General features: G+C 37.3%; 1 protein-coding gene across 1 annotated transcript in view; it reads left to right on the top strand.

Annotated features, from left to right (window-relative positions):
• Window positions 1-17114, top strand: part of COL25A1 (collagen type XXV alpha 1 chain) — a 300290-nt gene that overhangs the window by 81635 nt on the left and 201541 nt on the right. The window lies entirely within an intron of this gene.

Below are 17114 nucleotides of genomic sequence, written 5' to 3'. Positions count from 1 at the left end.
TGTTCATACTGCAAAAAAGCTGCTACTACAATTGTTAGCTTAGCTGGCAGTCTTTGTATGGGAGGAAAAACCTGGGTTGCTGTAGAATTAAACTGCCCTGCAGCACTTAAAAAGGATTTCTCCGAACTGGTACTGAAGTTTATTTGTGTACAAAATGAAAAAGTTTATAATTCTTATATTCTCTTCTTAAACTGCAAATAAGGGGAGCAAGAACACTTGATATGGTGTCCAAGATGGCTGACAGAAACTCTGAATTACCTTTGTCAAAAGGAAACAGTAAGATGACTAATCTAAGTATCTAAAGATCTGAAAGCACATGTTATCAACATATGGATTTTTTATGCTCTACAGCATTGCTATTAAACTTTAAAATGCCAGTGAACTAAATCAAGGAATTTCCTGGAAATTGTCTCCTGTGTTACAGTTATCATCTGATAATTGTCTCCCAGATCACTTTTTGGAATCCCAGTCTTCTAGGAGAGCAATGCTACAGCCGTATTTGAGAATACTGAAAAGCAATTATAGAACATTAAACCCAGTATTTTCAACAGCTATACACCCTGCGTGTCAATGAGAGAGGCTTTGACACGTAAGAATCTGAAAAATTAAAAATCAAAATCCTTAGTCATAGACATGGATCATTAAACAGTTTTGTCTTAGCCATCCCCGCACCCCATCCCCCAACTCAGTAATGTGTCATACGGCCTGTGAATTTTATGAGAAGCTTCTTTTCCCATAGAGCCCCTATTACAGTAAGGAACCTCTTTTCTTTCAGCCCCCATTATTTTGTCCCATTTCAGCAAAACTGAGATTTGGTGCTTCTGGGAGAGCACGTGGTGGTGCTTGGAGTGGTGACAGGACCTGCAGGTTACCAGGGAGTGTGCCCCAGCTGAGCAAGGCAGCGTGCCTCTCGAGCCAGGGCCATTGCAGGGTTCCCGCAGGCATCGCCTGGCTCTGCCCGGCCCTAAGCGCACAAGCATGGTGATTCACACACCAGGGTTGGTGTGCTGGGGAAAAGGAAAAATGTCATGAGGACATGCAGTAAAAGGTGGCCTCACAAGGGCACAATGTTACACAGTTTTTCTTCAGCCTAACAGGTGGCTTGTCAACATAACTGTAATTTTATATAGAGGTATGCAGAAGCTTTAGAGACATAGACTATGGCATTTCAATTATGTCCATGCCTTTGATACTGGCGCTGCAGTGTTGGGTATGGTATGGCACTATTTAAACTCGGTGTATGTCAGTGTTGGCTATATGGCTGTGTGCCTGGTGCCAGCTCAATACTTTCTTGTGCCAATGACGGCTCGTGCTGTGCATGTAAAAGGCAGCTGGAGTAGTAAAGCTTGGGTTTCACAGGTTTGTTGATAATATGGCTGAACACCATGTCACAAACATCACAATAAAAAAGCCTCCCGTGATGCATGACGTTCTGTCAGCTGAACATATGAGTTTAATATGTAAAGAGATAATTGTACGTGGTTTAAAGTGTCACCTTTGTTAATGGTTCTGGTCCAAGCAGACTATGTGAATGTGTTCTATTTTTGTTGTCTCTCAAGAGGAGCTATATTACATTCTCTGCAACCTTTAAAAAGAAACAAGGACACCTTTTGGTTTGAAAAGTGGTTTAAGTCCCTGGATTAAAACAAACCAGCTAGTTTGGAATTTTTAAGATTTCTTCAAATTGCTAAAGAGTATTCTCTCTTTTTAGTTTTGTGTTCTGACAGACGTTCTCTTTCTCACCTCAGCTCTACAGACTTTGTTGATTTGTATCAGCATAAGTAATAGGAAAAGCATGATCGCAGATATGTACTTTTACCTCTGCCACATTTTCATTCCTGTGATTAAACACATCCAGGACTCTTGGTGCTAAGTCTGCTTACATCTTTGTAAAAGGAATTGATTAGCAATGAGCCTGACTTTGCTTCGTTTAAGATGGATAGTTTTTTGCTGTTGATGTCAGAGGCACTTGATGCAGGCTATGCTGCTCTGCCTTTTTTATGAAGAAGAAACAGATTTATATTCATCCCACTTTCTACCCATCAACCTGAAATAAAATCGCATTAATTTCTGATTTCTACCAGTAAGTGAAACTAAAAGAGTAACAGGATCTGACAACTACTCATCAAGATTTCTGCAGCAAAAATTGTTACTTGTCTAGTTTAGCCTGATAATTTTCATTTAAATTTGAATTGTGAATTGCCTTGTTTGTGTGAAGGTGCCACAGTGACATTGATTTCACTTACATTTTTGTCTGCCTTCTAGGATATCTTGTATGGCTCTTGTACCCTTAAAATCAAGTTGCAGAGGTGACAACCTTCTGTAGTAATATCTAACTTTAATAACAGATCGTTAATTTATAGTTACTGAAATAATAAGCAATCAATTCTAATGCTTATTTAATTCGCTCTCAGATTTTGCTTAGTGGGTTACTGATGGTCTACTGCATACTCCATAGTTGCTTCTCTCCTTTTCACTTGCAGCTGCTTCTTTTGATTCCTTGGCAACTGTAAGAAAGAGTCATTGCTTAGATCTTCCCTAGTGTTGCTTGCAGCCCTGCTTTATATCCCACTTTAAAATGGAATAAAATCCAAACACCTACTTGTTATCAAGTCTGGAGCTTCAGAGAGGAGGAAAAGACTGGGCTTTCTTTGGATATACTGAAAGTAGAACACTCGGGAAAGAGAGCAATGTGAGGTCACACAAATACAGTCAGAAAAGTCAGTCATCCCTGCTGATTAGGACACCAGGAACAGTATGATGTTTTTTCCTGTCTGTTTAAAGCACCCTTTAAATGCCAAAAGGGAAGATAAATGAGTACTAGGCCTATGCAGTAGAGCAGTGCTCAGTGCTGTTGTCTTGCCCTCTTTATTATGAAGCTGCTCAGCAGGGCACAGAGAAGGATGCTGAAGTTGCACCCCTGACAGTGGATACTCTCTTCCTGCTGTGTGGAATGACCTATTGCGCAAAGACAAGAACCAGAACTGCTGACTACAAGAAGTAGGAGACACAGGCTAACAGATTGTCGTGTTGACCCTTATGATATCACTCTGGTGATAGGAAAGGTAATACATTGTGTGTAGGTAACGCATTTCCTTTCACATTGGGTGTTGGAGGCCTTGTCTAATGTTTACAGTACAACGAGTAGGATTGCTCATTATTATGCCATTTGAACATTTTTTTTCCATCAATTTAGGGCTATTCTTTCCCACCATAGCCACTAGATTCTGTACCTTTAAGTCAGCAGAAATCAATGTTAATATAAGAAGTTGCACAATATAGTCTCAGACCCTGTAGAAAAACCTCATATTTTAGGGGGATAAAATGTTAAGACAATGTTAACTTCTCAAGCATACTTCTCACTGTGTCTGCAGTGTAATGTGAATTAACTCTTGCTTCAAGAGTTATGGCTGTATAGTGTTCTGGTAATATCATATCAAATTTCTCTCATTTGAACAGTTTTTCCTTGTCAGTCAGGACCTGGATAAAATGGTGTATAATGAATTTTATACACTTTTTGTCTTTTACTTGTTTACAATATGGAGCCTGCAGTTGTATGGAAACCTCAAAATCCTGTCTTGTCTTTTGTAGGCCAACTTAATGCATCTGTATGCCATGATAATTGGTGTGACATTGCTGGCAAAGATGCTGTTTCAGAAAATTGCATTTATGCCTAGAGCTATCTGTGAACCTGTGATACTTCACATTAGCCTAAGAATGTGGTAAAGTACAACTTCAAGGCGCTTGGAGATGGATCGCAGATGCATGAAGATGCCTTCCTGAATAAAATTTGCATTAAATATTTGCAGGTTATGCTTCTATTTGCTAGAGTTTTCGGTGTTTTCTTGGAGGAAAGAGAGTGGAAGGAGTGGGGTGAGAGTTGAAGAGTCAGTGGCAATGAAGATACGCTTTATCCATCTTTTAGTCCTGGGAAGCCCACTTGAAAAGCTGGGTCTTTAAAGGTCTTTGCTTTTATCTGGAACAAACAAACCCCTTCAGAAAGTTTCTTTATCTTTCTCTTTCAGTTGACACCTACACACTACACACTAGGTTAACCAGTGTGCTAAACAGCAATGTCTAAATGCTTTCTTTTATGCACTTCTAATTCTTTTTAAAGGTAACCCCTCTAAAATTTCTTACTCTGAAAGTGCATCTGCTAGACATGCTTGTGTTTACCTCCCTATGCACTGTTTTCTTACCTTAAATAGAAGGGTGTGTTTGTCCATTTGGTGAGATTATATAAAATATGCTTTTTGGTTTTGTTTTGGTTTTGTTTTTTCTTAATAAAATTGGGGGTGGGTGGGTGTGAAAATGAAACAGAGAACAGAAGGGGTGGTAAGTGGTTAGTTCCCTGAAATTCGTAAATGCTTTCAATTAATCTCATATGGTAGAAGAACACTTGTATTTTTTTTCCTATTTTACCCCTATTATTGTTATACTACCATTCTACGCATAATTGTTTCAGGGTAATATGAACAAAACTAATGGTACGCTGTAAAACATTAGACTAATGTATCTTAAGTGAATAGATCTAGAACTAGCACTCTTAATTATTATGCAGTTTCAGGATGACTTAAAGGAAAACTGGTGGAGTTACTCTTGGTGTGGAAAATGAGAGCTGATAGTAGAATTTAAATCTGAAATTTCTATATACAGTCTTTCAGTACTTCAGAATATGTTAATAAAACTAGAGTAACAGCATGAAATAGCTGGGTCCAGAAGAGCAGACAGGGTCAATAAAATGCACTGTTTAGACATATTCTGTTAACCCTTATGACACTGTTCACATAGGATCAAAATTTGCTACCAAACGCTTCTTTGTTTTTCTCTGCAACAAAGCCACCTTACTTATGAATTACAGCTGTTGAAACCAGCTCTTATAATGAGCAGATCTGGAGGGGTTGTAGGGTGTTTAAAATTGATACCTTTGCCTGAATAAAATTTCTGGAGTTCTAATCTTTTACTGAATTATAACCTGTTGTTTTGTAGCACTGAAAGTAATTTATGACAGCTAAAATAAGTGATAAATGGGGGTTTGGAATGTGCTGCTTTTCCCAGTAGGCTAAGGGTTAGATGTGGAGGTCAGACATGCTGTACAGGCAACCTTGCCTTTTTAGAATGCCTCAGCGCTTACATTTTTGAAAGAAAACAAAAAAAACAAACAGGCCAGCAGGCCAGTAAACTCAGAAAGTAAGAAATTGCTTCAAGGGTCTTTTTGTAGTGTAAATTTTGATTAGTACCATCCTCCACCCTCCCCCCCCCCCCCCCCCCCCCCCCCCTTATTTTTGGTTTGGTTTTGTTTTTTCTTGTTTACTTTGAGTAAAAAAAAATGTTGCTACTGAATTTTTCCTGAAAGGTTTTAATTTTACAGGTACTACTACATTTTATTGTGAATTGCCTAGCCTGTCCCTCTGATAGAATCATCAAAAAACTGTGTAAACTGTGGTCTTAGGTTTTCATTAAATGTACTCGCACTGTGTTAGTTTCTGATTGGAGATTGTAGGAAGGAAAGACCAGAAATGCCTCAGAAGTTTATCCTGTGTGCTGTCTTTCTCAGGTTGGATCATTCTTTAAGTGCATGTCCAATCTTGTTTAAATTGTTCAAGTGCTAGATTTTTTCCATTTTCATTGGAAATGAAAATCTGTTGAGGCTATTTCCTTGTTTAGCTGTATCCAGTAGTCTTTGTTGATTCAGTCCTTAATGATAGGTGTTAGATCAGAGCCACCGATGAGACAAGCAACTAGAGGAGTTCCTCATATTGATGGAGGACAGATGCGTTAGCCTACGTTGGATGGTGGGTAGTCAGACTTGCATCTTGCCTTTCCATAATGAAGCTAGTCGTCAGGTAGCTGAGGCAGGCTACATGCTTTTGGAAGTGAAGGTCTAGACATTGCAGAGTATTGCATCCAGTGGCAGCATCGCCAGACTGCTGAAGGATTACTTCAAGCCTGTTCTCAGCTTGTTCTAGCAGTAGAGGCAGTGTAAATTTTCAGACCCTAATGAGCCATGTTGACTATTCCTTCAAATGCAAACATTTCTGCTTCAAAATAATTCTTTCTGGATGTTGCATTTTTCTGGGTGACCTTTTATTTTCTGTAGGCCAAATAAGCATAAATAGAGGCACCATCAATGCATAGATTCTGCAGAGAGAAGCTATTGAGGAATAGCTAATTGCATTTGTACATGTTAGGGCATTAAAAATAATATTTCAGGTGAAGTAACAGTTGCAAATGAGTCAGTTTTATTTATATTGAGTTTTGAAGCAGGCATGTAGTTTAGTTTTTTTATTGTTATTAAATGTTTCTAATTCTAACAATTGGCTTTCCAATTCTAGTACTGCGAAGTGCAGCAGGAGATGGAAACACTTCATTTAAGAATTAAATTATAGACTAAATTATAGAGTTTAAAAGTAGTACTTTAGTATTTTTATAGTAACAATGGTGGGTTGTCAATTATTTCAAAGTGGTACTTGATCTGCTCTCCTATGTATTTGCTACAATTATTAATTCCTGTATTACTGAAGCTAGAGGGATTCTTTGTTTCGTTCTTCAGTGCATAATGTGAAGTCTGTGAAGTTCAAGAAGTCCCAACTAATTTAACCTTTATCCCAGTGGAACAGCATCTCTAGGATATTGCCAAAATAAACAGTGAGGCTAATGAATTTTCCATTAAGCTCATTATGAAAATGATTTCTTAATTACAAGTCATTATTTTGCAGCCAGTTTTACATGTATGGTAATTATGCTTTATAGTGAACATCTTCTATATTATAAAACATGCTTCAAAGCATGGACCGTTATTTTTAAATGCTAAATGGAGAAAAGCATCATATATGGAAGAAAATAACTTACCTTGTAGAGTATTTCCTAATTAAATGCTGAATAACCTAATTGATTTAAAAATGAGGGCTGAGTATGACTTAGTACTAAGTTAAGACTATTCTCCAAATACAGTGTTAACCACCTGCAGAAACTGTTCTTGAGTCATAGGTGTTCTAATATAGTACCTGTCAATATTTATATTTGAATGGCTGTGGTAACAGCAAAACATCTGCTTTCCATGGTTCCTAAAGTAAATATCCCAAAGATCCCATCTCATCAGCTTGTCACTGTCTTTGTGTTAAATTGAATTGATGAAGATGTAGGAGCTGCATGAGCATGAGGAACCAGTGGCAGTTCTAGTTTTGCTGTGCAAAGTGGGACAGACAGTGGGACTTAACAGGCTGTGGTTTTCTGAGCGGGTGTGAATATAACTAAGTTGGGTGCCCTCTGTGGACATCTCCCACTATCTGTTCATATAGCATGCCTTTGGCTTTGCTGAGATTGAATTAAAACGAGCTAGGATAGGACCTGGACGCATGTGCTGAAGTTTACTGAAGTCAACAGCTGTTTACTTTGTTGATGTGTGATTTCTTGAGCAGAACTGTATTTCTGTATTTGCTTAATAGCGTTTATTGAATAGGAATATTCATTGGCAGAACAGATTTAATGCAGGCAGCTCCTGCCAATCTGCCTCAGCCCCATTGCAGAATGATGCTTTCCAGGACTCTGAGGGCAATTCATTCCTCATGCCAGTCATTGGTATCCGTGCTCAGGCTGCCAATAAACTGCCAATTATGATGGTGGTTTTTGTGAGGCTAACAGGTGTTCTTGAGGAATAGGACCACTAAATCATTTGACACAGTAAAGGACAGAGAAGAGTGAATATTACTCCATATGTAAATGTATTGCTATGTATTTTTAGTGTTTATAGACCATGTTATATGTTTTCCAGAGAACATTTTTAATTGATACAATAAAATATTATAGTGTGCTATATATTCTGTGTAAAAACTAAAAGGCTGTATTAGTGTGACAGAGCCTTTGTGTTTGTAAGTAATTTTCTCCATGCAACATACTGCAGAAATAGCTTCGATACCAGGAATGCACAATAGTCATGAAGGGCTGTTTTGTAGCAACCTACTTCCTCCCATTTCCTCTCATGAGTTTTCCTGGTGTGCACTATCCCCAGAAGTGAAGACCAGTGCATATGGACCACCCAAAGAGATGTTTCTCTGAGGTTCAGCAAAGGGAGGGCAGTGCATTGGTGGCCACATTCTTCTTTGGATTCCCTCTTTTTGCCCAAGCATGGGATGAGCGACAGACTGGCTCAGGGTTTGGGGCAGACTGTGAGAATACATGACCTTGCCCCTTGGTGGTGTAAAGCAGTCCACATTTGATAGCATGGTGTACTAATGTTTGTTTAATTTTATAACTTTATTGCTACGGTATTTTGAATGTGCTCTTAATTGGTCTCACAGCCCTCTTGTGGGCCCAGATTATTACTATGTATTTACATCAGCCAAATGAACTGCAGGCATGAGTCGGAAAAACAGTGCCTTGAGTACTCTTGTCATGCTTGCAATTGGGTAGAGAGAGCTAGAGGAGTACAGACTTGGGCTTCAAATATTTGTATGTTTTGTGTCTAAGTCATGGTTGACCATAAAAAATATGTTGTAGGAATGGAAGATTAAGGTGAGTTTGCTTTTTAAAAAACTTTCCTGTTTCTGTAGGTAAGAAAAATTTTACAGCCTGACAGAATTCAAAACTGAATTAGTTGATGAGGAAGTTGCTATGAGCAGCTTTGGGTGCTGTCTGATACTCATAATGGCAAAGTGTTTTGAAAGATGTAGGATTATGTGACAGTGAAGTAGTTTAAAAGTGAAATTAATGATACCTGTTCAGAAGCTGAACAGCATGCAGCTTAAAAAATAACCATTACTGCGTTCTTTTTTTGGCATTTCCAAATCTAGTAATGAGATTTAAGGAACGTTGTCTGCTGCTGCCCTTGATATGCTGCTTGGCAAACACTTGGTTTTGGAACATGAGACCATATTCAATTACTTTTCTTCAGAAAGGAAACGGAAAAATCAGTGTCAGTGTCATCATTTTACTTGCCTTTAATATTGGTGTAGTAGTGCCTATGTCATATGGAACTCGGATATTACCATAGTTGATAATGTGCTTTGAGATCTCTAGGTAGTAGTAATAGAGACTGCATAATGGTATATTGCTTCAAGTGAATATTAATATAAGCATTTATATATTTGTCTGCGACTTCAACATATTGCTAAGATTGCTCCTTGGAGGTTTCGCATAGACTTACAGAAGTTATATCTTTTTTTTTTCTTTTTTTTTACCATTTACTTTCATTTCCCCTGATCGTTCTGTTTTTGAACTAAATTATTTCTAATGCATGCTGTTAAAATAAATTAGAAAGTTACAAAGATGTTTTTTCAAGTACATATATTTTTCTTCTTGCAAAACAAGCAAAACAAAGTACTGTTTCATAGATTCATTCCTGGGTCTTGCCCATTCTTAAAGACTGGGTCATAATTCCTTGAGTACTAAGAAAATGGGTTTTTTAGTTGTCTCAGAAGAACCTTTAAGAGGTATTAGTTGATTACTGAGTTGAGGAGAACTGCCAAGGACTTCTGAAATTCAAGAAGCCTAACAATTTTTATTTTGTTATTTTTGGTATTAGAACCGCACTGGGGTAAGCCAATTCTCAAAGTATGCACAGCAAAATTGATCTTGAAGTATATAGTTATATTATCTTGATGATCTATGAATGAACCTTTGTTTTTCACACTTTTTCATATTAGGATCTAGTTTGAGATGACCAGAGGCTATATTTCATCTTTTCCACCAGAATCCATATATAAACAAGATTGCAGCTTATAATATATATCGAATATCATTTAATGGATATGATTTCATGATATTTTATCATCTTGTAGACCAGTTAAATGATCTTGCTCATACTTGGCTTCTTTTTTTTTTTTGCTTTTTCTTCCTTTTATGGTTTGTCTCTTCCCAGCAGACTGGATGTAGAATTTGACTGACAAAAATGCAATTTTTTTTTTTTTTAAAAGTGTTGTAGTGCTTTATTACAAACCCTTTTTCCTAGTGGCTCACAGTATCTCTATTTCAGATTTCATTTTATATAGCAAAGACTTATACATTAGGTGTGATTGCTAGGCAGTAGTGTCTTTGACACAAAGAACTTGGGTTCAAACTTCCCATATAAATTTTTTTGCCCACACTGAGCAATTGGTTCCTTCATGCTGTCTAATTTAAACCTGCCTTGGATATATCAGTGTAAGTCACAATTGCTGCTGTGTACTCAAAGTTGCACGGGTCCCTTAGGTTTGCGTTTTTGTTACCATTCCTCATAGACCTTTTTAATCAGGAAACATGCCACATATGCATGTGTCATCCTGTATTTTTTCTGCATTGTCTATAAGAAGAAATACTATATGTGACAGTTTCAAGATTAAGTTTGTTAAGGCATTTTCCATTTCCATCTATCTCCTTCTGCCTCCTTTGCAATTAGGGCATGTGAGCTCACTGACCACTTGGGTCAAACAAAACCAAACAGCAAAATCCCAATTTGAAAGACTTCCAGGAATGCTGAATCCCTGTGTGATAGGACCATAGTGTACTCTAAGTCCTTGTCTTAGATCTGAGCATCACTGTTATACTGTACCAATTATCTGTACACCTGTACTTGTCCTTGCATGTATGCATTTCAGACGAGCTTCAGAGAAGAAAAAACATTTAATTATTTTTTGTAAGAATTTGAATTCTCAGGACAGCGCATAGCAGAATCCATATATGGTCTTGGTTTTGAAGCTGTAAATATCTCTGGAGTGACCTAGGCTCTGTGGCTTTCATTGGCTGAATGGAACCTTGTTTTTTCTGAGCACTCTTGTATTGTTTTTTTTTTATCATTCGGTGGCCTTTACTTGCTAAAAGATTCTCAAGCACAAAAGAAAAATGTTGTCTGTGGGACATTTCCATATGTCAGAAGTCATTGACAAGAAGCTTTAAATTTTGGAAAAGTGCGTCTCTGTATTTTAAGGGAAGCAAAAAGAAGGAAATGAGAAAAAAGAAACCTTAGGCAGAGCAAGTACATTGAGAACCCTCTGTGTATTTAAGGGGAACCGTTGTGTTGGGACATGGTATGCATCACTGCTGCCTCTTGACAAGTTCACCGTGGAGAGACACAAATTAAATTCTTTCAGTTGCAGTTTTGAAGCTAAAAGTGTTTGACTGGTTCAGCCCCTGAATGGTGTTTAAGGAATAAAGGGAAAAAGAGCAGGAAGTTCTATTTGGCAAATTACTTCTTGTTATTTAGTTTGGCTTCCAAATTGGAAATTACGATAATGAGGAGCTTTGTGGGACTTGCCCTTGAAGAGGGCCAGGCAGCTTTTTGTTCAATTACCATTTAATGTGAAGATATTCAAGGAACATATTGTAGCATTTAAGCCATCACTTTCTATTAAACAAGTATTCTGAAGTAATGATTTTTAAATCCCTCTCTGTGGATGGCTTTTGTGATTTTAAGATGTCTAAGTGAAGTGTAGATTGCAAACAAGGGCTAAAAGGATTTTCTTGTTATGTAATATTTAACAAAGTGACTTTAAATATATTTCTCGAGATGTAATAAAGAATAGTGTTGTATGCAGTGATATGGAAACTTCCCATTAACATCAATAATCTCAGTAATTGTCAAGGTGAATATATAAAATGTATATGTAACTCATTCATTTTATTTTATATTGCTTTTATAATTTCTTATCTACAAGTGTTATTGTTGACTGAAAGCATCAATAACCATGAAGAAGGACCTGATCCTGGAAATACATATGTGAAAGGTGCTGTTAACTGGTGAATTCTATCTTGAAGATGAAACTTGAACTCTGGTGTTACATATACTTATAAATACAAGGAATGAAAGTCTGAAAATAACAAAGAGGAGATGTATTCCTCTGAGAAGAATACAGTTTGAATTCTTAATCTTTGTAAACATGCTACAAGTAATAAGTTTGTGGATATTTAGAGTGCCGACAGAAAAATCAGTTTATGGTTCCACAGACAATGGACTGGGATTGTATTGTGACCTGTTTTCATTCTCCCTCTTCTATGCTTTCTTCGTGCAAATGACTCATTCCTTTTTGTTGTCTTTGAAAGATCTGGTTTATCAATCTTCTCAACCTTTTATTCTGTAGAGCAAGCTGCACACAAGCTTGATAAAAATCTAGAGCTTTTTACCTCCTGAGTAAGGAAACAGTGTGGACAAATCAGTTACCAAGTTTCATCCAAAATATAAAAGCAAAAGCTATTCAATGATGATTCTATGAAGGGACCACTTAATAGTTTTACATTATTCACACATACACATATTTTCTTGCTTATGGCTCTGTAATTGACGCTTCCCATTAAGTTGCAAGCTCAGAATAAACAGTCCTAACTAGCTGACTTTTCACTTTTCAATGTTCACATTAATTAAAATGGTTAAGTAAAATACTGGAAGAGAGTTAATTTGTTCAGCATGTTTCCTCCTGAATTGGTTCCTTTCAGCCCCAAATTTGGCCTAAAGCAAGTGCACTTAATGCCATTTTTTTAAACCTCTTAAAACCGAGGCATGTGATAGGAACACAGTTCCTGAACTCTAGCAATGATGCTGGATGCTGTTCTCAGACTGTCTGCTATTGTTTCAGTATGAGTGGATGACCAGTGGATGATTCATAGTCTCACCCTCCTGTCCAGGACAGAGAGCTGTTTGAGAGCAAGCCCACAGGCAATTTACTTCATGTTTTTCCTTTGGCTTAAGCTGGTCCAGTAACAAGAAAACCAATTCATTAAAACAAAAAAAGTTTGTTGTGTGTGCTGTTTAGTTACATTTATGTGTTGATCCATGTGAGCATAAAACTGTGTATAAATGTATATACATATCCATGCGCACATACATGTATGTGTACATATACATGGTCCCAATAAAGGAAACATCAGCAGATCATAGTAGTTAAGTATTTCATTTTGTGCAATGGTAGCCAAAAGTATTCTTTCGAATCAGCCCCTTCAGAAATATTAAAGTTTCATAGTAGGGCTGGAGGGGGGCCTCTAGGTAACCTATGCTGGCAACCTTCTGTATATCACAGACAGTGCATTTTCCCAGAGACAGGAATGAAAATATTTTATTCCTAGTGAGACTGCATACCATAGGTAGTAAGCAACAGAGACAAATATATTGGTAAACATCTTAGTCTTCTAGATTTTCCAGGTTGTATAAAATATATGCCAGAGGCCCTAGGGAAAGCCTGTGTTCTGTACTGGAAGGGAGAATAAGGAAACAACCCAAAGGCCCTTGCTCGTCTAACACGGGGAAAGTCTTTTTGTATTTGAGCAGTCTGGTGATCGGTAATGCCTTGATCATGTGAATGGGTCACATACCAGTCAGGTATCTCAAAGGCAGATTCCTATTGCAATTTCTGAACAGTGGGTCACTTTATCTCTTATCTGCTTTGAACCTGTGGCTAGTCTCTGATGGTCCGTGGGAAGGCCTGTCCGAATACACTGAACTGCAGAATGGCATTTGTTCCTGACCTCTAACATCTGGCTGAAGCCCTGAAGCATGAGATTCAGTCGTGCTGAGTGTTGCAAAGTGTTATGAGCATTTGGAGGTCAATACAGGCAATCTTATTCTCCCCTTTTGGCCCTTGCTAGAGAGAGATAAGCAAGGGGTCTCATAGATCGTTCAGTATCAAAGCTAGAAAGGACAGTAGTGTCTCTGCAGTAGGGCCCTTCACAAATAGGCCATTATTTGTTTTTTTGGGGGGGGGTGGGGGGGTGGTGGTGGTGGTGGTTTTTTCTTGTTTTTTTTTTTTGTTTGTTTTTGTTGGTTTTTGTTTTCAGAGAGTAGAGGATAAAAATGTCTTAGATATTTCATCTTCTCTAGAAAATTTCTGGTAAGACCTTACAGAGTTTAGGATGCGCGTAGATAAACCTGTAAACCTGAGTTTAAGTAGACCTTGCCTTAGCATTCATAAGAGAGCTAGATAGGCAGTGTGTGGGTAGTTGACTATTTAATTTATCTTGGCAATTGTATGCCAAATATTAGTGCAGTCTTGAGTATGAATATGATCTGCTAATGGAGTACAGACATGTCTAACAGGAATGATGTTATTTAAGGACAGAGCATGAAACTACTACTCAATAACATCAGAGATGTTATTGGATCAATTTCCCAATAGTATGGCATTTCTAAATGTTTCCTTTTTATACCAGTACATCAGTTTCCTATTCAATGGAAAGCAGCCTACATAACAGGGGTATGCATGTGCTGTTTTGAGTGAAGTTTTACCATACTTTCTAAGCATAACTGGTTTAGACATCTTGGATGGTGTGCAGAACACCATACAACCAATGAATGCATTGAAACAACTTTCCTTTGTTCTCAGATACTCTTGTGACTTTTGCTAAAGAAAAAAGATTTAGCTTCTCAAAAAAAAAAAAGATTATGACTTAGTAATTCTAAATATCTTTTTTCAAGAAAACGTTGTCTACTGGGTGCTTTTCTTTCAGACGTGAAAGGGAGAACAAATGCCAGTGACAGGTAAAATCACGTAAAATTAAAAATAAAGCATAAAAAAAGATGATTAAACATTGGCTCTTCAGAGTTTTAAGAGAAAAAGTACATCTTGATTTCAGGTGTCGTCTTTTTATGACTGCATGCCTGCCAGGAAAATGTGTTATAGTGGAATATGTTTCCCAGTACAGAGGTAGATCATACAAAAGGAGTTGTTAAAAAAAATCAGTAATAAAAAATAGCTGTCTAGTTCTAGTGCTCTAGAAACACAGCATGCATAACTATTTTTATTACTACTTGTTTTCCATTTTAACTTCCTTTCAACCTAAACCACAACTGTAATGTCTTCACAGTAAAATAAAAAGTAAGAAAGGATAGAAAATAAGGTTTTAATTCTCTATTTAATGGTCACTTATATCTCATGTAGTTTTGGTTTTCAGTTTCTGTTCAGAACTAATGCCTGAGGGAGATGGAATATTTCACATCTCTGCTGAAGTGAAGGGGAAGCACTTAGATCTCTGTCATCCTGATAGAAGATTTCATCTCTTTTTCACATAAATCTGAGATCTTAATGCAAAACGGAGTAAGCAAGCCATCACCTGTCATTGTGATGATATCTTTGAGAGGTTCGTAAAAAATTAAGGACACTTCAGTAATTTTTATGTACTTTTATCCTGTGACTGTTATAAATGAAGATGGTTAACTGCACTATCAATAATCCTACTGCAACTCCAAAAGCAGCCACAACACAAACACTATAAAGATAAACTGAATTTCACAGGGGCAGTGAAGCAATAGCACACAGTCTCACACAACAGGCCCATTAGTAAAGTGAAAGACCTGTCACTTGTAATTTATTGAGTGAGGCACAACACAGTTTTGGAGCCAAGAGGATATTTTTTAATACGCCTTTAATGATGCTGTATCATCCTCCATAAAATCCTACCATCTGAGCTGCAATGTACTACATCACCTTCTGGCAGGCAGAGAATGTGCAAAGGAAAGAGGGAAAGAGCATAACAGAGCCATGCATGTTTTGTAACTCTTGATCTGAGTAATACACATGCAGTCACAAGCTGGTAAACAGCTAGATGTGAACAGCAGGGAACTGAAATCATATAATAATGGGAATGCAGTGAAACAATTCCTTCTTTAGGGTAAGTAAGGTCAGAGGGTTAAATGTAGGCTATGAACTTTGTTGCTGTAATAGGAATTGCACTTCAGACTGTTAGAAATGCTTACTGTCCACTCAAATCTCAGTTCTTCTTTTTTTTTGTTGTTTTGGGTTTTTTTGTTTTTAAATCTTGCACTATCAAAACTAAAGTAGCAGTCATTTAAGGGATTTTAGACTTAATTTCAATTATTGTCATGAAGTTAATACCAAATCTTAAAATCATGGTGAAACTTCTGTCTCACTTCGGCTTTTGTAGGAATGATGCTCCCCTTGGATGATAACAAATCATATCTCTAGCACATATGGAGACATTAATTGAAACTACCATTTTGAGCTCCCTAATATCTCCCTTCTCTAGGGATTACTGTTCCCACCATAGGATCAGCAAGAGGGGCGTGAAAGAGTTTCCTTCTGCTACTCAGTTGTCTGCCTTAAACTGCTGTTGCTGCTGGGTTTGTGCAAAGATTGTGTTGACACCATTAGTTCATTTTGAGTTGTTATTTTTTTGGTTTTACTCTTTGTATTTATTATTTTTATTTTGTGATGTGTATTGTATTACTATATTTTATTTTATTTGGGTTTTATTATTTTTTATTTTACTATTATATTTTTTTTTCCCATTTGCTATGTCACTAAGAGTATATTCCCGGTATTTATTTATTTAGTCATACCTCTTCACTGAGTTTATATGTCTAGTAATAGCACCTGAATACAGTCTGTAATATGGAAAAATCAGTTTTCTTGGTAATGAAATGGATAAAGCTTTGTCTTTCCACCTATGGCAGTTACTCTGAGTGTATATATTATATGGAAAGATGCACTAACTGCATCCCAACAGATCAATATCAGGAATAAAGTTTAAAAATACCTAAGTTTTCCATCATAAGTCCTAAAAAGGTTTTGTGGCTTGGTCAGAAAGCTTGGTAAGTGGAAGGAGAAAAAAGGAATATTTTCATCTGATCAAACAGGAAAATCCCACCGGATCACCCCCCTAAGCTTTTAGGGAGATTATTGTGCATGTATGGAAAAGAGGAGGGGAATAGCAGAGAGAACTGTAAGAGCCATTAATCATGTTGGAACATACTGTCACTGGCTTATCCGTATTTCCCAGAGGCATGTGGCAACTGAGACAGTAATGAAGCTGAAGAAGCAAAGCTATAGGAGATGCAGGAGACAAGAACAAAACAAAACCCAAACAAAGCATGGTATAGGCCATGGAAGGGTTAATTAGGGTACATTCCACCTGTGTAGACAAAAGCTGTCATAGATGTACAATACGTCCGTGTGCTTTCGCCATGTTAAGTTCTCAACAGGTTCTGGCGACCTTTGTGTTGCTGACGTTGCCCAATGCTTCACGAACACAAAATTCCTCCTATTCATTGTGTTGTTCTCTTGAACTGTAATTGGCTAAGGAATAAATACCATACAATATGGTAGCCCTTTGATTGTTCTCACTACTGAAGGTCCCAAATTAGTTCTGTATTGTATGTATCTGTAAGAATAAAGGCACAGTAAAATTGTAGTTCT

This window comes from Pezoporus flaviventris, unplaced genomic scaffold (genome assembly GCF_033815535.1).
Source record: "Pezoporus flaviventris isolate CSIRO_AGI_PZ_B2104156 unplaced genomic scaffold, CSIRO_AGI_Pfla_v1 ptg000002l, whole genome shotgun sequence".
Classification (NCBI taxonomy): Eukaryota; Metazoa; Chordata; class Aves; order Psittaciformes; family Psittacidae; genus Pezoporus; species Pezoporus flaviventris.
The sequence above is the reverse complement of the archived record's forward strand: the minus strand, read 5'-3'. Positions and strand labels throughout refer to the sequence as shown.